Below are 24,821 nucleotides of genomic sequence, written 5' to 3'. Positions count from 1 at the left end.
TCTTTGACATGGATCATATAAGCAAAAAGGGACTTCTTTATTACTTTCTTCATAGCTTTGCTACTTACAATGGGGATGGTGTTCCCTTTGCTTTTAACCTTACTTCTATACTCCTTTCCTATATGTGTAAATGTAACTACCTTATCTCAAAACTAAATTTGTGCATATAAATGGTGAAACCATGGTGCTCCCAAGATTACATCTTGGTTTACAAGTGGAGAAATGTAAAAACCTGTGCTATTTGAGCAATTTTGAATATGAGAGATGCACTCTCCCAATCAATGGAGTGAGTGGTACTTGCTAACCTTCAAAAGCCCACAAAGCATGTAAGGGAGGTCCCTTCTCTTCACTACTTATTCCCAATCATTGTGCAAGATCAACTGATATAAAATTATAGGTGGAACCTAAATCCAAAAGAATAAAAGCACTTTGATCTATTATTCTACCCCAAGTATAACATAGTTGAGAAGGGATTTGCACATCCTTGTCATGGTTGGATAGAATGTTAGCTGCTTGTGGAGTTGCTTGATTGAGTATCTTCTTAGGACAACTACAATAATTGTGCCCATGTTCTCTTTATCTATAGCATTGGTTCTCCTTTTGATACTTCTCGAGATTTATAATGGTAATCAATGTTTAAGTGTTTATGTCTTCTAGTTTTTGAAACTAAGACTAAAGAAACATAAATTATTTATATAGTTGTTAAAGACACATCCTTAGCACAGTTCTTTAAGTTCTTTTTAAGAGGAACTTAGGCATGCCTTCCCCTAAGCTTATACTATTGTCACTCATACTCACAAGCATACATAGTATGTGTACTCATGGCCAATTTGTAGTATAGGCTTTTGGTAAGAACATTGCACAAGTTCCTTAATAGTTCCAAAAAACATTGATAGATAGCTTTCCCTTAAGCATATAGAGCCAATGATGGAGCTATTTGCTCTAGTGCACCACATAGACATGAATCATAGCATAAACTTGCAATAAAAATTGAAATAGACAAGACATAAGATTGAGGGCCACATTTATGAGGCCGGCCCCCCCTTGAAAGGATTTCTTGTTGTGTATTTCTTGATATTTACATTCAATAAGAGCTTGAGCCATCATGACTCTCTCTTTCCCACATCAATATGGGATTAGAGGCCCATAAAACATGAGTTGGAGCAATCAAATAAGTAATGAGTTTACCTGTTTTTCTTATTCAATGATGTAGATTAGCTTGCCTCATGTAGCTTGCACTAAATCTTTTGTTGGAGCTCTATTTCTTCAGTGGATTTAGCATAAATAAGAGAGATTATGAGGGAGTAGTAGAATCTAGGTATGTGCAACCAAGGATGGAAGCACTATAACTAGCCGGATGGTAGCAATATTGCATATCACCTTGAAGAAGATGTTAAGAGCTCTCCATAGCACTTGTTTTCACACCAAAAGACCTCCAAGAGAGAGAGAGAGATATGAGAGAAACATGATCTTGAGTTTTTGTTCATGCAAAGAGAGTCTCTAATAGCTAAGAATAGGGAGAAAAGTGTGGGAAAGAGTGTGGATGAGAGGGAAAGTGATGAGGGATGCCCTAAATGTGTGGGGGATCGCTCCTTTTGGATGCGCATTTCATCAAGGACCATTGGATGGGGCCTATCTCATCCCCCTTGCATCCTAGCCCTCTGTTTTGATATGTGTCCATGATCCCCTCTCTCTCTCTAGCCCTTGTTCCTGTAGTTTGAGCCATGATTCTTTGGTTGCAAGGGCATTTCTTACCTATTTTGAGCTCTGTAACTTGCTATAGACTCATGGTAAGATTTTCTAAATACTTATACAAGATGTTCCATCCTCTAGAACTGTCCCATTGGTCTTAGATACATTGTTGCTGTCTTATTACTAGGCCTCCACGATATTTTCTCTCTCTAGAATGATCAATTCTAGAGAGATAAAATCGTAGTTGAGGTTATAAATGCATCAAAATAGATTTTTGATGACATTACCCCACCCTTGAAGACATAGTCATCCTCGACTATGAATATTAGGGATTAAATGAGCCACATTAATAATCTATATCCTCATGTGAGTATAGGGTCTCTTTTGTAGACTAGATGGCTAATCTAGCAAATGCTTAGGTGAAAAAATCATGCTAAGTAGAACCATCATTTAATGAGAACATTGTGTACACAGTAAAACATAAAACAACATTAATCAAAAGTTTAACGTTAAACAACTCATAAAACAAGAAATTACACAAAGACAAGACTAGAAATTGTAAAAGTCATTGTCTTATTATTGATCCAACTCATTCAAGAATTTATATTCATTAAGAATATCCATAGAGTCTTTGTGCTGGGATTCTTGCATCCAACGTGCATCTTCAGGAGGATAATTTCTAAATTAGACTAGATATCATCTTAAGGTTTTGCCACTTCTTAACAAATTTTCCTCATGCTTTAGGATAATCTTAGGTTGTAGGATTTCCTCTTGTTCATCAAACTCAGGTGGGTCTTCTTCTATTGGTTCCGTAGGAGGTGTACCTTTAAAAGGTTTAAGAAGACTAACATGAAAGGCACTATGTATATGCCATGTGGGTAGCAACTTCAAACGATAAGAAGTCTCATTAATCCTCTCAAGGATTTCAAAAGGATCATAGTAGTGTTTAGCTAACTTAGCATAGAACTTATGATGGCCAATCGGTTCACCTTGCCAATCCTTACCTGTAGTATGTCCTAACCAAGCCTTTGTAAACTTAAGTAGAACCCAATCATTAATATTGAATTGCAAAGGCCTTCTATGCTTGTCTACAACCCTCTTTTGCTTGTGTTGCGAAGAAGATATAGCTTCCTTTATCTTTTGGAAAGATTCTTGAATATCTCTCACATATTCATGTGTAGCAAAAATATTATGCTTCATTTTAAGCATAAGAGGAGGCTTTAGCTTACCCTCTATGACTTCAAAGGGGGATTCACCCATGGAAGAATGCACTGTATTATTATATGTGTATTCCACGAATGGTAAATACATTTCCCATTGATTACGTTTGTCAACCTCATTAACATAACACTTCAATAAGTCTAGTATCGTGGAATTAACAATTTCGCTTTGGTCATCTTTTTGTTGGTTATAGGCAAAAGAGAAATCCAATTTTGTAACCAAGTTTTCAAATAGACCCTGCCAAAATCAGCTAGTCATTCTGGGATCTCTATCTGAAAGTATGGATGTGAGTAACCCATGATAGTTAAAGATTTGAGAGATAAAGATTCTAGCCATGTGGTGTGCTTTAATAGTCTTATTAACAGGGATGAAGTGTGCTTGTTTACTAAAGTGATCCATTATAGTCCAAATTCCTATATTTGCTTGCATGGACTTGGGTAATCCAAAGATAAAGTCCATTGAAATACTCTCCCATGGAACATTTGGAATAGGAAGAGGTTGCAATAATCCTAGAGCCTTTCCTCTATCATATTTAACTTTTTGACATACCATACATTGCTCCATGTATGTATGTTTATCTTTCCTCACGGATGGCCAATAGAAATAATTTTCTATTGCTTGCATAGTAGCGTGAATACCTCAATGCCCTACATAAGGAGGAACATGGGATTCATTCATGACTTTGTCTCGAAGGTTCTTTGTCATGAAAAGTCATGAACCATGCAACCAGAAACCATCTTTTAGAGAGTATGGTTCATGAGGAAGATCATTGGAAATGTTACCCATAATGCTAGCATAGTCCTCATCATCTACATAGTCATCAATCATGCTTGTGAGATCATTATGATGAGCTATTGTAATAGCATTGACCATAGGTCTCCTGGATAGAGCATCTACCATTAAATTGTGCTTTCCAACAATATGGGCTATGTGGAAACTGAACTGAGAAAGAAAGTTTGACTATCTCATTTGCTTATTTGAAAGCTTAGTCTAAGTCATAAAGTATTGAATACTTTGATGATCAATTCTAATAATGAAAGAAGTCCATAAAAGATAATGCTTCCATGAATCTAAAGCATGTATCACTGCTAGGAGTTCCTTCTTATAAATTCCCAGTGAGCCTTCTTGTGGTTGCAATCGGCAGCTTTCATAAGCTATAGGGTGTCCTTCTTGAGGAAGGATAACTCCTAAGCTGTCACCCAATGCATCACAGTGGACATCAAAAGCCTTATTGAGATCTAGAAGCACTAATAAGGGTTGAGACTTTTGCCTCTTTTTGAGTTCATTAAAGGCCTCATTTTCCTTAGTTGTCCATTGGAATTTAACCTTCTTCTTGGTTAAATCATGCAAGGGTCCAGCTATTATAGAAATTTTTTCTATAAATCTCCTATAATAGGAACACATGCCAATGAAGCTCCTCAACTCATGTAGGTTGACGGGCTCTGGCCATTCTTGAATGATCTTTAATTTATCACGGTCCATTCTTATCCCATCCTTAGAGATAATGTGACCAAGATAATGTATTTCTTTCAAGAAGAACTCACTCTTTTTGGAGTTAACATACACATTAGGGAGAGAATGGGGTCAAAAAGGGCCTCTTTATTTGCCATGGGACTAAGAAGGTGCTTAAGAGAAGGACAAATAGATACTTGCCATGTGGGCTGAAACCTTGGGTTGTCATATGCGTCATAAGAATCTTGAAAAGATTCTTTTCTTCTTCAAAAAGTGGGGGGGGAGAGTTCTTCCAAATTGAGTGAACAAGAGTGCATCACAATCACATTAGCAAGCTCTTTCCATAAACAGGCTACTTGATATAGTTTTGAGTTTACTATCACATAGTGCCATGTGGCATCCCATCCTCCAAAAATTCAAATTAAAAAAAAGTATCCGTTTCGAGGAATCAAATTAGAAAATGTTTTCCCTTAAGTGAAAAGATTTGACTTCCTTAAACTGCCAAATAAAGAGGCCCTCCTAGACTCCATTCTCTTTCTAATGAATTTATGTTGTTGTAGGTCCTAAAAGGCTTTAGAGAGATGCTCTTTGTGCTCCTCTAATATTTTAGAGTACATAATTATATCATCAAAAAATACTCCAGTAGACAAACAATACTTACAAAAAATTCTATCCATTAATTGGTTGAAAGTTACAAGAGCATTAGTGAGACCAAAAGGCATCACTAAGTACTCATACAACCCAAATTGATTCATCAAAGTAGTCTTGTGTATATCTTCAAGCACTATCCTTATTTGATGGTATCTGCTCTTGAGATCTATACGCTTGTAATAGGTAGGTCCTTGAAGCTTATCAAAAATATCTTCAATTTAGGGGACTAGAAATCTATTGTTTAGTGCATGATAGTCCACAGACATATGGTATGAACCATCTTTCTTCTACACTAACAATACCGGCAAACAATAGGGTGAGGAACTAGGACGTATCATGCCCTTGTCTAGTAATTCATTTACTTGGGCCATGATTTACTCTTGCTGGGCCATGGATACTCTATAAGGGGCCTTATTGGGAGGGGAACTACCTTGAATTAGTTCTATTTTATGGTCATTGTCTCCCCTAATAGGTGTAAGCTCGTTACGTATCTCGTTCGCAAAACATGAGTCGTATTTATGCAAAATTTCATTTAATCATAAATGGTTTGAGTCATCATCATTAACATGAAATTGAGTAGACACATTATCATGCACATATCTATCATTTACATAAGGGGATGGGGAATCTTTGACATGAATGATATAAGAAAAAAGAGATTTCTTTATTACTTTCTTTGCTACATCACTATTTACAAGAGGGATAGTGTCCCCTTTGCTTTGTGCCTTAATGCTATACTCCTTACCATAGTGTGTGAATGTAGCTACTTTATCTTGAAATTGAATCTTTGTGTATAAATGATGAAACCAAGGCATGCCCAAAATTACATGTTGGTGAGCTAGTGGGGATATGTAGAATTCTTCATTATCAGAATAGTTTTGTATATGAAGATGCAACTTGCCAATCAATGGTGTGACTTGTACTTTTTGGCCTTCAAATGGAGATCCCATTTCTTCAACATTGATTCCCAATCTTTGTGCAAGCTCAACTAAAATGAAATTATGGCTGGAGCCTGGATCTAAGAGAATGAAAGCGCTTTTCATCACTTAATCTCCCCCAACTGTATAAAAGTGGAGATGAGCTTGGCACTTCATCATCATGATTGGGTAGTATGTGTGTTGTTTGTGGAGTTCCTTAAGTCTTCTTGGGATAGTTGCGGTAAGTGTGCCCCTGATCCCCGCATCTAAAGCACCAATTCTCTTTTTGATGCTTCTCAAGATTAGTAGGGGATAACTTGTTTTGGCCTTTATACTCCTTACCCTCTTTCTTCTTGTTGTCATTTGTACATTGATCCTTGTTGGTAGGAACCTTGGGGTCTTTATTGGCACGGTCTTTTCCAAAGGTCTTCTCTCCATTATCTTGTTGCTTTATAAAACCCTTATTTGGAGTGAAAATCGTTGCGGCAACCATCGCATGATGGATAACCTCAGAGATGGTTTTGGGCTTCTGTGCATTTATGTAAGTCTTCATATCCTCATTTAAACCTACACAATATCGCTTTTTCTATTTAGAGAGGTTGATCTTCTTATGCACTATCACTTTGAGATGCAATTCCCAAAATTTGTCAGTGTATTTTTGCATTGATTCACCCTTCTCTACCTTGAGCCCACGCTATACCATTAAGACATCATCTTTGACTTGATCTGTTAAGAACTGCTTCATGATTTCCTGACAACACTCCTTCCACCTATGGGGAGCTATACCCTGTGTCCTCAAGCATGCCCACCACTGTTGTGCACTCTTCTGAAAGTGCATGGCTACAGAGCGTAGCTTGGATCTCTCTGTAAAGTGCTCCCCATCAAGTTCCACATCAAATTGCTAGACAAAGGCTAAGACTTTGTTCATTTGTCCATATGAGCCATCATATGAAAGGAAGGTAATATTCTTACCCCCTTCCATGAATGTTTCAAGCCTGTTTCAAGGAAGGTAATATTCTTACCCCCTTACTTGAATGTTTCAAGCTTCTTTTTTGTCTTCCATGCATGATATCATTCTTTGCACTTCTGTGAGGAATGCACCTTGTAGGAAGATCTCGTGGACAAAGAGGATTCTTTAGTCTATGTTGAAGGAGGAGAGATTGAAGGTGGATAGGGAGACCTTCTCCTCTTTTGAAGGTTTCTTCCTCACTTACTTCTCCCCTCATTCAAGAAAGAGTTTGGACTTTGGCTTGGACCGTGGCTTCTCTTTGATGCATAGTTAGGAGAACGGGGAATGCGTCTCCTTTGAGGTGCAACCTCAAACGAATATTCTTCCTTATTAGCATCTCTAGGGCTTCTTCCTCCTTTGGGGGAGGATTCAACCACTTGATTTGGTGAATCAACTTGGTTGTTGGGAGGAAGGACATTGTTTGAATGCATCAGCGCTTGCACCATAGGTTGCAGTGAGGGATTAGTTTGGGCATCATGTAATGATTGCACCAAATACCTCAAACCTTGAGGTCCTTCCATTGAGACTTCATCTTCCCTTCAGTTTATGGTGCATACATCAATTGGTTCCTACATATTATTAAGCAAGGTTTCTAACTTCATGTTCTATGAGAAAAACAAAGAGCTTATGGTAAGAGCACACATGTGAGCAATCCACGATTTGCAAGTGTTAGCTAGCTAGTGAGGGTTAATAGTGCCACCTCCAAATGACGGACCCAAGGGACTTTCCGCATGCTCACTAGCACTAAAATTGTAGGTAACCCTTTCGAGCATGCTAATAAGGCAAGGGCTCCCTTCGGTGATCGCGCAAACGGTTACGGAATAATAGCTCCTCAATTGACTCAGATAACTATTATAGATAGTCGTCTCTATTTGTGAACTTATCCACTCTTTTCTTTCAACATAGAAAAGAAATCTTGCGTTCTCTTACACTCTTATGCAATTCAAGGAAGCAAATTTTGTGTGCAAGGATTTGCACAAAAGTGGCATGCAAATGGTTTTGCTAGAGTATGTTCTTACCCCCTAGATCCTAAAAGCTCAATGGTATAAGTTCTCTCTAGGTACAAATCACTTACATGAAAGTGTATGAATCTTTGACACAAACTTGCTAATCCTTGCGCTTAGAATGCCTAAAGACCATTCCTTTCTTTGCAAGAAAAGAAAAACCTCACTCTGATACCAATGTAATGGTAGTCAACATTTAAGTCTTTATCTCTTCTAGTTTTTCAAACTAAGACTAAGGAAACATAAACCATTTATACCTTTGTTAAAGACACATCGTTAGCACAGTTCTTTAAGTTCTTTTTAAGAAGAACTTAGGCATGCCTTCCCCTAAGCTTATACTATTGGCACTCATACTCACAAGCATACACAATATGTATACTCATGGCCAATTTGCACTATAGGCTTTTGGTAAGAACATTGCACCATTTTCTTAGCAATTGCAAAAAACATTGAGAGATAGATTTCCCTTAAGCATCCAGATCCAGTGATTGAGCCACTTGCTCTAGTGCAACACATAGACATGAATCATAGCATAAACTTGCAATAAAATTGAAATAGACAAGACACAAGATTGAGGGTCGCATTTATGAGGCCGGCCCCCCCTTGAAAGGATTTCTTGTTGTGTATTTCTTGATAATTACATTCAATAAGAGCTTGAGCCATCATGACTCTCTCTTTCCCACATCAATATGGGATTGTAGGCCCATAAAACATGAGTTGGAGCAATCAAATAAGTAATGAGTTTACCTATTTTTCTTGTTCAATGATGTAGATTAGCTTGCCTCATGTAGCTTGCACTAAATCTTCTATTGGAGCTCTTTTTCTTCATTGGATTTAGCATAAATAAGAGAGATTATGAGGGATTAGTAGAATCTAGGTATGTGCAACCAAGGATGGAAGCACTATTACTAGCCGGATGGTAGCAATATTGCATATCACCTTGAAGAGGATGTTAAGAGCTCTCCATAGCACCTGTTTGCACACCAAAAGACCTCTGGAAGAGAGAGATGTGAGAGAAACATGATCTCAAGTTTTCTTTCATGCAAAGAGAGCCTTTGACAGCTAAAACTAGGGAGAAAAGTGTGGGAAAGGGTGTGGATGAGAGAGAAAGTCATGGGGGATGCCCTAAATGTGTGGGGGAGCCCTCCTTTTGGATGCGCATTTCATCAAGGACCATTGGATAGGGCCTATCCCATCCCCCTTGCCTCCTAGCCCTCTATTTTGACATGTGTACATGATCCTTTCTCTCTCTCTCTAGCCCTTGTTCCCGTAGTTTGAGCCATGATTCTTTGGTTTCAAGGGCATTCCTTACCCGTTTTGAGCCCTATAACTTGCTATAGACTCATGGCAAGATTTTCTAGACACCTATGCAAGATGTTCCATCATCTAGACCTTTCCCATTGGTCTCAGATACACCAGTGCTATCTAATTACTAGGCCTTCATGGTATTTTCTCTCTCTAGATTATCAATTTTAGAGAGATAAAATCATAGTTGAGGTTATAAATACATCAAAATGGATTTTTGATGACAAGATCTTTGGGACATAACTTGCTTTGTCCATTGTACTCCTTGATATTCTTCTTTTTATTGCCATTAGGTCTTTGATCCTTATTATCGATATTCTTATTATCCTTGTGAGCATGATCCTTACCAAAATTCTTCTCTCCAATCTCTAGTATCTTTGTAATACCTTTGTTTGGAGTGAAGATTTTTGTGGCAACCATCACATCATGGATAGCTTCAAAGACCATTTTGGGCTTTTGTGCATTAATGTTAGTCTTCATATCTTCATTAAAACCTATACAATACTGTTGCTTTTGTTTCAAAAGTCAATCTTCCTATACACTATTGTCTTGAGATGAAAATCCCAAAAGTTATCAGTGTGTCTTTGCCTGGTCTCACCCTTCTCCAACTTAAGCCCGTGCCATGCCATTAAAATGTCATCTTTGGCTTGATTGGTCAAGAATTTTTTCATTATCTCTTGACGACATTCCTTCCATGTATGAGGGGCTTCACCTTGCATCCTCAAGCTTGCCCACCATTTTAATGCACTCTTTTGAAAGTGCATGACAACGTGGCATAGCTTGGATCTTTTTTATCTGAAGTGCTCCCCGCCAATTGCCACATCGATTTGTTGAACGAAGGCTAAGACTTTGTCTGTTTGTCCATATGAGCCATCATATAAAAGAAAGGAAATATTCTTACCCCCATCCCTAAATGTCTCTAGCTTCCTTACCTGCATCCATGCACAAAAGGTCCCCTTGTGCTTCCTTGAGGAATGTGCCTTGTAAGAAGATCACGTGGATGAAGAGGATTCTGTAGACTATATTGAGTAAGAAGATCTTGAAGGTGGAGAGAGAGACCTTCTCCTCTTTTGAAGGTGTCTTCCTCTTTCACTTCTCCCCTCATTCAAGAAAGTATCAGGACTTGTACTTGGGCAGTGGCTTCTCTTTGATGCACGGTTAGGAGAATGAGGGATGCATCTCCTTTGAGGTGCCACCTCATACAAATGTTCTTCCCTTTCACTATCCTTAGGAATTCTTTCTCCTTTGCGTGAGGATTCAACCACTTGATTTGGTGCATCAACCTGGTTGGGAGGAATGAGATTGTTTGACCGCATCAACGCTTGCACCATGGGTTGTAGTGAGGGATTAGTTTGGGCATCATGCAAAGATTGCACCAAATGCCTCAAAGCTTGAGTACCCCTAGTTGAGGCTTCATCTTCCCTCCAATGAATGGTGCGTACATCAATTGGTTCCTGCATATTCTCAAGGATGGTTTCCAATTCTTAATAATTAAGAATTGTACGTTCTCTTACACTTTGTATGCAAATTCTTTGTACCAAATTTTGTTTCTAAGGACTTGCACAAAATCACATGCTAGTGTTTGTCTAGACTACGTCCTTAGCCAGGGTGAAAGAGCTCAATGGACTAAGTTCTCTCTAGGATCAAGAAACCATATGAAGGTGTATGATTCCTTACAACAAACTCTGCAACTCCTTGCACTAAGAATGTTTAAGATCATTCTTTTATGTAATAAGACAAGGAAATACAAAGCTTTGACACCAATGTAATGGTAATCAATGTTTACTCTTCTATCTCTTCAGGTTTTTGCAACATAGATAAAAGAAACAATAAACCTTTGTTATCGATTAATAACACATCCTTAGCACATGTTCCTTGAGTTCATTATTAGTAGGAAATTAGGCATGTATTTCCCTAAGCTACATCATTAGCACTCTAGCACAAACATACACAGTATGTAAGCTTGTCGCTAATATGTGATATAGACTCTGGGCAAACAACATTACACCATTTCCTTGATGGTTGCATTAAAGATGTAACTTGGTAGCTTTTCCTTAAGCACACAAATTCTAATAGTGGTTATCCACTTGCTCTTGTGCTACACGTATTAATGAAAATATAACATAGATTGAAAAGAAATTGAAAGAAACACAAACACAATACTAAGGGCTACATTTATGAGGTTGGGACTCCCTCAAAAGGAATTCTCATTGACTAATTCTTGAATAATTACAATCATATGAGAGCTGGTGGCCATCATGGCTCTTTACCCACATTGCTATGGAATTTAGCTCCATAAAACATGAGTAGAGCTGTTAATTTCATATCAACATTACTTGTTATTGATTATGTACCGATGTAGTTGGGGTAGGATCACTTGATCCATCATTGATTCTTCATATGTGCTCCAATTTGTCAATTGGACTAGCATACATAAGCAATTTTATGAAGTATTAAGAGAGATTAATTATGTGCAAGCAAGGATGGAAGCACTAGTCTTTCTCTGATAATATGAGAGTAGCATATCACCTTGTACACGGGGCTAAGAGCTTCCAATAGATCCTTTCAACACTCAATCTAAGTTTGAATGCGAGAGATACGACCAAAAGACACTCACGTGTGTGCTTGAGGCTCTGTCAGCTAAAGTTAGGCAGTAAAGTGGGGCAAAGGGTGTGGAGGAGAGAGAAAGAGGAGTGGGGAGCCCAAAAATAAGGGAAAAGACTCCTCTTTTGGATGCACATTTCATTTTTGGCCCTTGGATGGAGGCTGAGTCTCAATTCCACCATCCTAGCCATCCATCTAGCTTGTGGCCACCCTTCCCCCACTCTTTAGCCCTCATTCCCACATTTTGAGCCATAATTATTCTATTTTGAGAGTAGTTCTTATTCGTTTTGAGCTCTAAAAATTGCCTTAGACTCAAGATAATATTTTTTAGACAATTATGCAAGATGTTCCAGCCTCTAGACCCTTCCCATTGGTCTTAAATACATCCTTGCTATCATATACATTGGTCTCCTTGGTATTTTCTCTTTCTAGAGTGATAAGTTCTAGAGAGATGAAATCATTATTGAGGTTAAAAGTGCATCAAAATAGATTTTTGATGACATCCTTAGTCAATTGTATTGTCTTGAAATCCTTCTTAACTTTAAAACCTTCCTACAGTCGCACCAAATATGAAAACTTTCATTCTTCTATCTCCTCTTTCAAACACATATAGTAAATCCAATGCCAACTCCAACTACCTTCTCTACATATACAAGAAGAGATGATGATACCAACTCCACAACAAATGAATTCATTCTACTTGGGCCCAACATCTGGTGAAGCACCTCTTTTGATATCTTTCCAAAAAATATCGTAAATGAGTAAACACTTTCTTTTTTGCGAGGCCAAACATTGTAAAAGTCATCAGAAGGTAGGAGTTACTCACAACAATTTTTCTTGGAGAATTTCCCAAATAAAGTCACATAGCAAAGCCATGTAATCGAAGAGTATCATACAAACTACAACTGATGTAATGAAAGTAGCAAAAAATACAAGTGCATGCTTATGATCATTGCATTATTTGATGTCCAGATCCATGATGCATAAGATGTTTTGGATGAATCCCCACTAAACATCATGAGTCTCCATAAAGAAGGCATTGTATACACAAGGAGGTGCATTTGGGAGTAGGCAGCTACCAACAATCCTCTATCCTCAATGTCACTTCATCAGGTAGGCCAAAGCTCATGATGATGGCTACTTGAGTGGAAGACATAGGGAAATAAGCTCTATTCCCACAAGAAGTTGTCTAAAACTTCCAATGATGTTGAATACAAAAGGGAAAACACACAAAAGTCCCATTCCCACTAGAAAAAATGTCCAAAACTTCCAGTGGGGTGTCTCATGGGGCTCCATGCATCCATCATAGTCAAACACTCCAAAGAGAAAAGCCCAGTTGAAGGAGAAATTTGTATACCTATGATTGCTTGTATGCATGAAGCTATCAAATTTGGGAGTACCATATATTTCTCTTCATGGATGCTTTTATCTATGACTCACATCCTTCTATAAGACCAACAATGTACCCAATCATGAGAAAGACTCTCATAGAAAACCATGCTGACTGGCTCAAGTAGACATTCACCAAGCTACCACAAAAGGTGGGTATTGTGTAACTTATCTTGTTTGTGATCCATCATCACTTTGACCATATAGAACTTTCCCTCACAAGGGCACCATTCAAGGTAAGATCTTTTGTGGTACATAACCAAATGACATGCATCAAAATTGGCCCTAGGAAGCTCCCTAATAGTATGCTCAATCAAATGCTAAAAATGATCATGTTGCTTGTACATGTAAGTGAATTGAGGATCATAACATCCATAACAATGATCTTAAACAAGATATGCAAAGGATAAAGGGAAGAAAAACAATTTTTAGGTAATAAAAACCTTGGACACAAGGTCCTTGGAAAGCTATTTAGAAGATGAGGCTAGAAAGATACATGTGAACTTTTTTAGAACAAATTATCCAAAAATTAAGATGCTGCAAAAGAATCATCCAAAGAGCAAGATGCTATGACCTATGAACACAAAAGGAGAGTTTAAGTTTTGCATGAAATGTCATCACAACATTGCCACCATACATGATGTGCACAATGTCGAGTCACACATTGATCCGAGGGCTTGTAACAAGGCAACAAAATGACAAAACCAACCACCATATAGCCATTATTGCTATGGAAGTAGCAAAGGTCACAAACACCATGGAAGAGGGTTCCAAATGTAGAGAATAAAGATTATGCTTCAATGGATGTAATATTGACAAAACCATCCATATCCTCCAAGAGAGTGCACAAAATGTTGAAATTGTTATCTGTCTATGTACTAACAATGAAAGTCATTTGGAAATAGAACCATGGTTGATCCATAACCAATAAGTGTAACACATGGTTCAATATGATAATGTGTCAAGGAGTTGTGAAAGATCTCCATGAGAAGAAGAAGGAACCCTCTTTTTTCAATAAGCTACAACAATCAATGCACTCTTTATAGAGCACGACAACGAGAATAGAAAATGGGCTTTGTATTTGAAAACAACCAGCAATTACAACATTATGATACTGTGATAAAAATTACTCAACTTTGCACCTCTAACTAGAATCAATAGCCTCTTGTTGTTATAAATTAATGATTATGTATAAATCAATAAACAAATTGTGCTTTGTTTGTGTTCTCCTCACTGCTGACTAAATTGTTTGTGTTTTCATCACTAGCATCAAAAGAGCTTCCATAGAGCATCCAACTACATTTGCTTGTCACTTTGATCCATTATAGATTATACGAGCACTCTCGTGCAAAGGCAACAACTACACCATCACCTCGTAGGGTGTGAAGGCCTAGTTTAGGGACCCAACTCATCCACAAAAGTTCATTCTTTATATACCTCTTAAGTACAACAAAATTGGGATTCCTCTGTGCTTTGCACTTGGCACATTTGCCTGCGACTTCTCATGCACAAGGGCTATGGAATTCGGGTAGAATTTCACACCTAAGGATCTTGCTTTCCTCTTGCCTCATCATTATACATGTGTAATAGCTACAAAAATCATTGACAATGGTTGGGCTTTCATGTTGAATACATATTCATATAAAGGTAGCACATAAGGGTCTCCAAAAATGTTAGACAAATAAGCTAGAAAAATGAAATAAATAAGCAAGAAAAGCAAGAAAATAAAAGAATCTTGTCCGAGGCCCGGTTGGCCTAGACCGGATGTTTGTGCGTGTGTGCATGGACAAGGGCTAGTTAGCCAAGGTCCTAGCTCGGGGAAATATATCAAGGAGGTGTGAACAAAGGCTTAGGGGATGGGAGATATTTTTTTCCCATAAGCTTGTGGGAACCGTCTCTTAGAGGGGCCTCAATTAGCATTTCTAGGATACATAGGTTGCGAGGTGAGAAGCACACACATGTCTAATTTTCCCTCTTAAACTTGGTATCCGAGCATGCATGTTTCACCCTCAAGGAAGAATTAAGGATTAATGGAAGCTTAGCCTATCTTCTCACTCTACTCTCTCACCTCAAATTGATGCACAGTCCTTTTCTTGGAGAGAGGTGGTACTTGTCCTTCTCCTAGTCCCAAGACCTTGGGCTTTGACCCACACAAGCTTCAAGGGAAGTCCTTTTTGTGCCTCAAAAGGAGTGTGTACCCTCATAGTAGAGAGAGAAGGAAGAGACAGGAGGCTCACGAGCTCCAAGGCTTGTCCCTTTCATGAAAAGTTGTGTCCTTGAGCTCTCCCCATCATCAAAAGGCGTGTTTCAAAGTCCACAATAGAGAGAGAATGTGTCTCGCATCTAGAGAGAGGGTGCTTTCTCACTTTTTGAGTTGCAAAAGGTGTTTTTCATCCACACAATAGAGAGAGAATGTGCCCCACGCCAAGAGAGAGAAAGGGCATCACCCACCACCAACGTGAAGAGAGCTTGAGCCTTCAACACTTTTGTGCAATGAGGAGTGTGGCCTCCTTTGCTATATGAACCCTCCACTTTAAGAGGCTATCCTTGCATGTGGGATGTGTGTACCCCCATTTCCAAGCTTCTATGAGCTTTGACTCCTCCATTTCCTTCTTCCACATGAGTTGGGAATTTTTTGTGCAACCGCCTTCTACCTCAAACTTGGCACAAGCATAAGTAGAGCAAATGGGATCCGATTTACGAGCCATTTGTGCAAGTGGATATAGAGCACATGAAGGCCTAATTTTGGAGCAACCAAGGGTTAATTTTTTCCAACAAATTAGTGTCCCAAAAGTGCTCCCAAAACAAGGTTCCGTCACATGTAAGCACTACTCAACCACTTCGAGATAAAGCCACTTGGAAGACTTGTATGGTGCAAAGCATTTCGACACATTAGAATGGGAATTGGAGTGCATGTACAACAGTGTGTAGCTAATGCTTTGTAGAGATTTTGGTGTTTCAAGTGTCAAATAAGTGGTTATTGCTTAGTGTTCTTGCAAGGCTCTTTATGCATAGGATTTTGTGGGCATAATGCATCTTGAATGTGGCTATTTGATGAGCATGATATAGGAAAAAGATTGTACATATTGTGGCTGCATTTTGTACATCCTTTGAACATAGTTTTATGCATATGCTTGGTGTCTTTAAAGATGTCAGTTTATGTATTTGGTTTATGTGGTAAATTCTCTTGTATATAGAGAGTTTGGCAAGCAAGTTTGTAAGCCTTAGCCTTACTTTGGAATTGGTCTTTTCTCTTTCAAAAAAAAAAAACATAAACATAAAACATAATAAAATAAAATAAAATAAAATCAATCCAAAACCAACACTCTTTCATGACCAAACATGGAACAAGATAATCAAATGGAAGAAATTCAAGAAAATGGGAAAACCTCCACTATACCTAATGTAAATGCACATATCTCTATTCTGGAGACACATATGCAGATGCTTTTGGAGCAAATGCGTACATTGACTAGCCTAAGGGTGGGTATGGACACTACATAGTCATAAGGGTTGCCTAAACCCATGTTGGATGCGCCAGATGTCGTGTTAGAACCCCCTTATGCTTGGGAGGACATGATGGTAGCTCAAAGATTCACAACCCCCCAAGTATAATCACACTACTATGTCACTGATGCCTCATGCAGTGGAGCAATGGCTCTCCAAGTGGGAGCAGTGTTTCCATTTGTGCAATATCACGGACGATGTGGCTAAGATTCAACAAGCGACATACAATTTGCTTGACGTCGCTCATAGGTGGTGGCGTAAAGTTGAGCAAGATAATGCTAAACCCACTACCTGGAAGGAATTTAAAGTCATTTTCTATAATAATTTTGTCCCTCCAGATGAGCGCAACAGAGCCTTGGACTCTTGGTTCTTTATGTCATAAAAGAACTATTCAGTCCAAGATTATGCCGATAGATATCGAGAGATCTTGTTGAAAGTGCCAGAGCATATTCCCAATTTTCTACAAGTTCATAAGTTTGTTCTTGGTCTTACAGAGACTCTTTGGTCATTGGTATGCAAAGAGAAGTGCCAAACATTGAATGAGGCCATTGAGTTGGCTATAGTCCTTGAAGATGGCAAGCAGTTTCCCTCAGGACATAGCCAGAGATCTTCATGGACTAGAGTACCTCATTTTTCCTCTACGGTCACCCCCTTAACCTCTTCAAGTGAAAGCAAGGGTAAAGAGCCTAAACAACTTCACATGATTAAGATCGCAGTTGGAAATAAGTGCAAAGTCTCAGCAATGGTTGAGAAGGCTTACAATAGATCTATGCTCACTCCGCAGCAGCGAGACAAGGCAATGAAAGAAGGCCTATGCTATGGATGCCTAGGGCAACATCAATTCAAAGATTTCTGTAAGAAATCTAAGATCACTGCTAGTATGGTTGTAAACCCCATGCAAGAAGCAAAAGAGAGTGAGGAAGATCTTTTGGATGATGCGGATTAGAATTTTCCACAAAGAATTCTAGCAATTTTGGTCACCAAGAAGGTGTCTAGTGTGCCAGATGCAGTCTTGTCGCCTGTGCCACAACAGAGATATCTGTTTCCGAACACAGAGTTGATTGTATTAAAGGGTTATGCGCAAGAGCAACCCATAAAGATTCTCTTTGATACAAGATCAACTCACAATGTAATCAGTTCTCATCTTGTCAAGAAGCTTCACCTCCAGACACAGCCTTCTAACTATAGATATACCATGGAGTTGGCTGATGGCAAAGGCACAGAGATATGGGATCACCAAGTGGCTGACCTCCCATTCATGATCTAGTCATATCAAGAGAGAATGGATTTTGAAATCACTAAGCTTGCAAGATTTGACATGGTTCTTGGCAAGCAATGGCATGCGTGGAAGAAGCCTACCATAGGCTTCTCTTCTCATGTCATATAGTTTAAGCATGACGAGCGCCGATTGTTAATTCGCGAAAAGCCGGATCTCTCAGAAGCAAAGCTCTTGAAGGCCACCAAGATGCTCAAGTTAGAATGTAAGCTTTTATATTTATGTTATTTAGATAATGTGAACCTAGTTATGGATTCACAAGCTAGTGGGAGCTCCACCACCCCTGCTCTTAGTCTTTCTAGTAAGATTAAGGCAGAGTTTGCTGATGTTTTTAAAATTGAGCTTCCTATTGGATTACCTCCTCGCAGGAATGTGGAGCACCATATAGAGCTTGTGCCAGGGGCTAATCCAGTTACTCGACCACCTTACCGTATGAACATTAAAGAGGAGACTGAGGTAAGAAAGGTGATTGATGAGTATCTCAACAAAGGGCTCATCCGTCCTACCTTTTCCCCTTTTGCCTCACCTATCTTACTTGTCAAGAAGGATGGATCTTTTTGCATGTGCGTGGATTACCACACATTAAATAAAGTTATTGTAAAGCATCGATACCCCATGCCGAGGATTGATGATCTCTTAGATGCTCTTGCGGGAGCCACTATATTTAGTAAAATGGATCTTAAGAGTGGTTATCACCATATTAGAGTAAGAGATGAGGATGTATATAAAACTACTTTCAGAACTCGTTTTGGTCAATATGAGTATTTAGTCATGCCATTTGGTTTAACTAATGCTCTAGCTATGTTTATGATGTTGATGAATGATATTTTACGACCATTTATGGGTAAATTTGTTGTGGATTTCATTGATGATGTGCTCGTATATAGCAAGAACCTCATAGAGCATGAGATTCACTTGAATTATGTATTTCAAGCATTGCAGCAACAAAGTTTGTTTGCCAATTATGAGAAAACCTTTTTATGCCTTGCAAAAATTGAATATCTAGGTCATATTGTTTTTGCTAATGGGATACGTATGGATCCCAAGAAAGTGGCTGTTATTTTAGCATGGCTAGTTCCTCATAATGTTTCTCAATTATGATCCTTTTTAGGATTATTTGATTTTTATCGTAAATTCATAGAGTACTATTCTTATATAGTTGCTCCTATGATAGATTTGTTGCAAGATCAGGTGTTGTATACTTGGACCCCTATGCAACAAGATAGTTTTGACTCTTTGAAACAAGTAGTTTCCATGGCTCTGGTCTTAAAAATAATAGACCCAGAGAAACCTTTTGAACTAGAGACTGATGCTAGTGGATGGTGGCTATTGGCACCATGCTAAACCAAGACGGTAGGCCTGTTGCTTTTGAAAGCAAGAAGCTTTCTCCAGTGCAATAGAATTGGCCAGTACATGAGCAAGAATTGTATGCTATCATACATGCTCTTAAGATTTGGTGCCATTATTTGTATGGAGCCCAATTTCAAGTGTATACCAATCATCATACTCTTAAATATTTTTGTAGTTAGCCAAATCTTTGTGGCCAACAGGGTCGATGGACTGAGTTGATGCAAGAATTTCACATGGAAATTCTTTATCACAAGGGTCGTGATAATGTTGTCGCGGATGCCTTATTACGCATTGTTCATACTATGAGCTTTACTATTTTATAAAGCTCTTTACTTCAAGACATCAAGGATGTTCAGAAAGATGACCTTTTTGCAGAGCAAGTTAGGTCTACTCTTGATAGTGCAAAGTTAGCCTCGTCTATCTCTCCACTCAAAGTTAAAGCAAGTTTGTTCACCAAGTTTTGAGTGGAGAATGGGTGGGCTAAATGAAAAGGCAAGATTTATGTTCCTAGCGCGCGAGATCTCAGAACTAAAGTGTTACAAGAAAACCACGATAGTCCATGTGTGGGCCATCCTAGTTAGGACAAAACCATCCAGTTGGTTAGACAGACGTTTTGGTGGCCCCATCTACACAAAGATGTCCACAAGTATGTCCAACAGTGTTTTGAATGTCAAGCTATTAAAGCCAAAATAAATAAAACTCCAAGATTACTTCATCCATTATAGATTCCGGAATCAAATTGGCAAAGTGTGTCCATGGACTTTATTGTTGGGTTACCTAGAACCCATTCCTAGAAAGATACTATCCTCGTGGTAGTTGATCGTTTGAGCAAGATGGCTCATTTTATTCCTTCTAAAGAAACTGTGGAAGCTCAACAGGTTGTTGATTTGTTTATTTAGAATGTGTTTCACCTTCATGGGATGCCTTCTTCTATTGTCTCAGACAGAGATGTATGTTTTACTGGTCATTTATGGAGACAATTTTTTCTCTAAACGACATGTTTCTTTGAACATGAGTTTGGGTGACCATCCCCAAAATCTGGCCTTCCTAGAAAGAGTTAATCAAATTCTCAAAGACATTCTACGTGCATATGTCTCTGATAAGCAATCTGATTGGGACATTTATTTACCCCTCCTTGAATTTGCTTATAATAATCGACCTTATTAGGGCACTTGTTTATCCCCCTTTGAGATGAATTATGGTATGTCTCCTCCAGCTCCTGCTACCATAGGCATATCTAACAAATGCCCAAGTGCAGCTGAATTCCTTTCTTTAATCCAACATAATTTGCAATTTGCTAAAGACAAGCTGCTAGCATAGCTAAGCATTATATGGATCAGAGAAGATCCCCTCGCATGTTTAATGTCAGAGAAAAGTTTTTTTCCAAGTTTCGTTAAACTCCACCTCTTTATCTATTGGAAAGTTTCCTAAGCTTTCGCCTCGGTTGTGTGGACCTTGGCAGATTGTTCAAAAGCTTAGTGATGTAGCTTACTGGTTTGAGCTTCCACTAGGTTGTCATGTCCATCCGGTCTTTCATGTTAGTAAGCTCAAACATTTTATTTCTTGTGATACTAACTTGATTGATGGTCTTATTTCTTTGTAGGAAGATGCATCCTCTAACCATAGTCCAGACAAGATACTAGACCAAAGAAAGAAACGATTGCATAATCATACTCTTCGGGAGTTTCTAGTTTCCTGGAAGGGTCTTCCCTTGACGGATGCTACCTAGGAATATGAAGCTTTGATTCGTCAACATCTCCCACAATTGATCATTGAGGACGATGATTTTCAAAGGGGGAGAGAATGCTAGACAAATAAGCCAGAAAAATAAAATAAATAAGCAAGAAAAGCAAGAAAATAAAAGAATCTTGTATGAGGCCTGGTTAGCCTAGATAGGACGTTTTTGCGTGTGTGCATGGACAAGGGCTAGTTAGCCAAGGTCCTAGCTTGGGGGAATATATCAAGGAAGTGTGAAGGGAGGTTTAGGGGATGGGAGATATTTTTTTCCCATAAGCTTGTGGGAACCGTCTCTTAGAGGAGCCTTAATTAGCATCTCTAGGATATATAGGTTGGGAGGTGAGAAGCACACACATGTCTAATTTTCCCTCTTAAAAAAAAGGAGATACAGGTATTTCAATGTCTCTCCCAAGAAGAACAGCTCCATCTTGTCACACTTTGGGGCTAGAATGACAATCACATCATCAAGAGAGCTAAAACCACCACTCTGAATTTTTTTGTTGTGCTTGAAGGCTTGAAAAATCATCCATCCCCACTCCCTATAATTGTTGATAGATAAAGTAGTGATTAAGACTACAATTATATCTCTAAACTTTCAGTTTGCTCGATGAACCGGCAAGGGCTTACTTAGAGTCTTGAGTTAGTCAATACAAAATGAACAACAACTCCATAGTTTCATGATGCAGAATATTGTGTCAATCAAGAGGATTGATAATGATATCTTCTCTAAATTTTGCATATGTGTTTTCTCCACTCGACCCCTCAAGGTATGCCTCTTGCATGTACATCAACATAAACTCCTTACAACTCTGCATGTGCCATTGTTATAATATGCACCCATACACATGCTACAACAAATTGAAGAGGGATGGTGGATTACATCCATATGGAAGTAGGCAATTTCAGGAGCAAGACCAATGGCACTCACAACATACATCTCATAGCAAGTCTTGGCCAAATCTTGTGCCAGTTGAAAGTTTTCTTTGTCATGAGCAATAAACAAAACCCTGTGTATGGCTTGTTGTTTTGCCAATCCCCATGTTGTGCCCAAGGCCAAGTTCCCAGCTAAGAAACACACTTTAAAAACAAAAACAAGATGGCAAATCTACACAAAGGTACTGTAAGAAAAACTCATTGCAATCATACAAGAAGAAAGCATACCACATTATCCATTTTGGGACTAAAATCACCCATCAAACCTCCAAGTAGTGGTCAAACAAATGTTAAACCATTTGGTTTTGACTTCTTAAGCAAGTGGCATTTTACCCCTTCCATAGCCTCCTCATACATGTCACGTAAAAAGCTAATGTACTCGCTGTTTGAAACAACGCCACCTTGCCTCGGCCATACTTTTAGCAAGTACTCATAATAACTATTGTCCCACAAGAGCCTAGCTTGATGTTTCCTCCATAGAAGTGTCCAAAGTGTGGACTACACAAGCCATGTGAGATAGGTCATTAGCTATAATGGATGGAGGATAAAGGTCAAGCCTACAACACCATGTAGTTATTGCAAATGATAAAGGATCACAAATAATATTAACCTATCACATAAGGATGCGACAATGGACATTGAAAACAATTGCAGAAATGCTAGCAAGACAAAACCAACAATTTGTAGGTGTTCAATTCAAGTAGAGAAAATAAGTTTATATCATCTATGTTGGTCTCCACCATAATTTCACATACTCCTTGCATCAAGGCCATAATCGGGCAGTACTTGCAATCGCAAAGAGGATCTGGCTCATCTATAAGTCTCCTACCTTGCTTGACTTGTATGAATGCCATTGAATTGATAAAAGAATACTATTCACTTGTTCTTCAGATCTTGTGGGTTTCCATGGTAAATGGAAGAGATTCTCTTTGAAACCTACTGTGAATGCAAATAGCTTGCATTTGAAGAAAACACCAGGGAGACCCAGGCACAATTTGATAAGGTAGGGATGAATAGGATGAGGAAAATTGTGCTTCCTTTAACGTGCTTCCATTGCCTACTTTTGCTTCAGGTCAAGAGACTTCCACGTAATAAAGTGACATAAGTTTTCCTATGGCAATCCTCTCATAGCCTTGAATTTTGAGACTAGGAAGCTCTATGACATCATACGGGTTGCATTCTAATGTTAGGCACTTGTGAAAAGTGCTCATAAGCCTGAAGATGGGCTCTTAAGGCCCGCACATTGCACATTGCAAAACAAGATACAAGATCACGTAGTGAATTGGCAAGAAAAGAAAAGTTGAAGTGAAAGGGAAACATTTACAGCCTCCCAAAAAACAACCAAATCTTACATGAAAAAGCTTGACTCAAGAGATCACCCACATCCAAACAAGCCCCCAGGGGGGGGGGGGGGGGGGGCGGCGTCATTAAGCAATTTGGCATAACTTCACCCATTTACACATAAAGATCTGTTGTACTTGCTTAAGAGTTTGTTTGCATTTGTCAATGTTTGCAATTGTGATTGGCACCACCAGAATGCACATATCGCTCTTATTGAAAATTAGAAGCAAATTACCTTATGTAGATGGGAACTAGGCCATCTGTTTTAGGCAAGCCTTTGAAATGCTCTAGAACACGCATGGTAGCGGCATCATTCTTAGGGTCACCAAAAACTTCACTCAAATATCCAAACTCCATTTGTAGATTTGGGGCCTCAGATGTGCCGCTTGCCCTACCGTATGTATCTGCAACATGAGTAGAATTAGATCTCAACACTACATCTGAGTAGGGGATGGTTGTCAAGCTCAATGTAAAGGGTGCCATGAGCCAATCCCCCAAAGCTTTTGCTAGTCTTTGGGGGCCATTTGTAGCTTCACACATGTTGTCAATCCTGATCCGAGTAGCATAAAAGACATACGTCTTCGCTATTCTAAACCTTCAACCATTGGTGGTAGCCATTGTGTGCATGTGTGTGTGTGTGTGTGAGAGAGAGAGAGAGAGAGAGTATGGATGGAAGAGGACACTGTGTACACACACTGAGCTGCGAGAATTTTTGAATTTTCCCGCTCGAGCCCCCTCTCGTCATCCTACGTGGCATTCAAGAAGGTGCCACATAGCCATCTATGTCAGATTTCATTAGTGGCATAGTTTAGCTCTTTGGCATGGTTCAGATTTCATTAGTGGCATGGTTTAAAACAATCTCCATCGGACGGTTTTAGAAGCCTCTCCCAAATCGCGGTAGTTTTCTCACCATCAATCCCTTTACGTTACTTCAATGGCGGCCTGTGCCATTTAGTGATGAGGATCAAATTCCTCTTTCAAAAGCTGGTATGACTTCCAATATTGATCTCAAACGTCTTTCCATGATTTCACTCCCTTCTTGTGGAGCTTCGAAGCCTCTTCTTCCTGTTCTTGCTCTAATGGTAGCCCAATCAATGGTGGCTACAAACTCTTCTGTAGATTGCCAGAGGGAATCACATTCTTCATCTTTAACCAACTCTTCCAAATGGAGCGGGACAGTGGGGACCCTTTAGGCAAGATATCATATTTGCTAGCCTAGATTGTGATAAAAGGACTAGTGTGTTGTAAAGACCGTGAAAGTAGAAATATAGAGCCAAAGAAGTCCTACTTGGCTTGGCTTATAGCATACAGAGCAATCTAGACCAACAAGAAGGCTCTCAAAGTAAACAAAGGGAATGGGCTCAGCCAGAGATGCAAAAAAGAAGAGAACAACATCCACATTTTCTTTCAATGTGAATGTATTGTTTCTACTC

General features: G+C 38.9%; 1 pseudogene; it reads right to left on the bottom strand.

The window, feature by feature from the left end:
* Positions 1-14,817: 14,817 nt before the first annotated feature.
* On the bottom strand, positions 14,818-23,928 carry LOC148039367 (mannosyl-oligosaccharide 1,2-alpha-mannosidase MNS3-like; annotated as a pseudogene).
* Positions 23,929-24,821: the final 893 nt, after the last annotated feature.

This window comes from Lygodium microphyllum, chromosome 3 (genome assembly GCF_053477565.2).
Source record: "Lygodium microphyllum isolate KBCC chromosome 3, Lygodium_microphyllum_v1.1.10, whole genome shotgun sequence".
Classification (NCBI taxonomy): Eukaryota; Viridiplantae; Streptophyta; class Polypodiopsida; order Schizaeales; family Lygodiaceae; genus Lygodium; species Lygodium microphyllum.
Note: the sequence above shows the minus strand (reverse complement) of the source record. Positions and strands in the feature narration are given on the sequence as shown.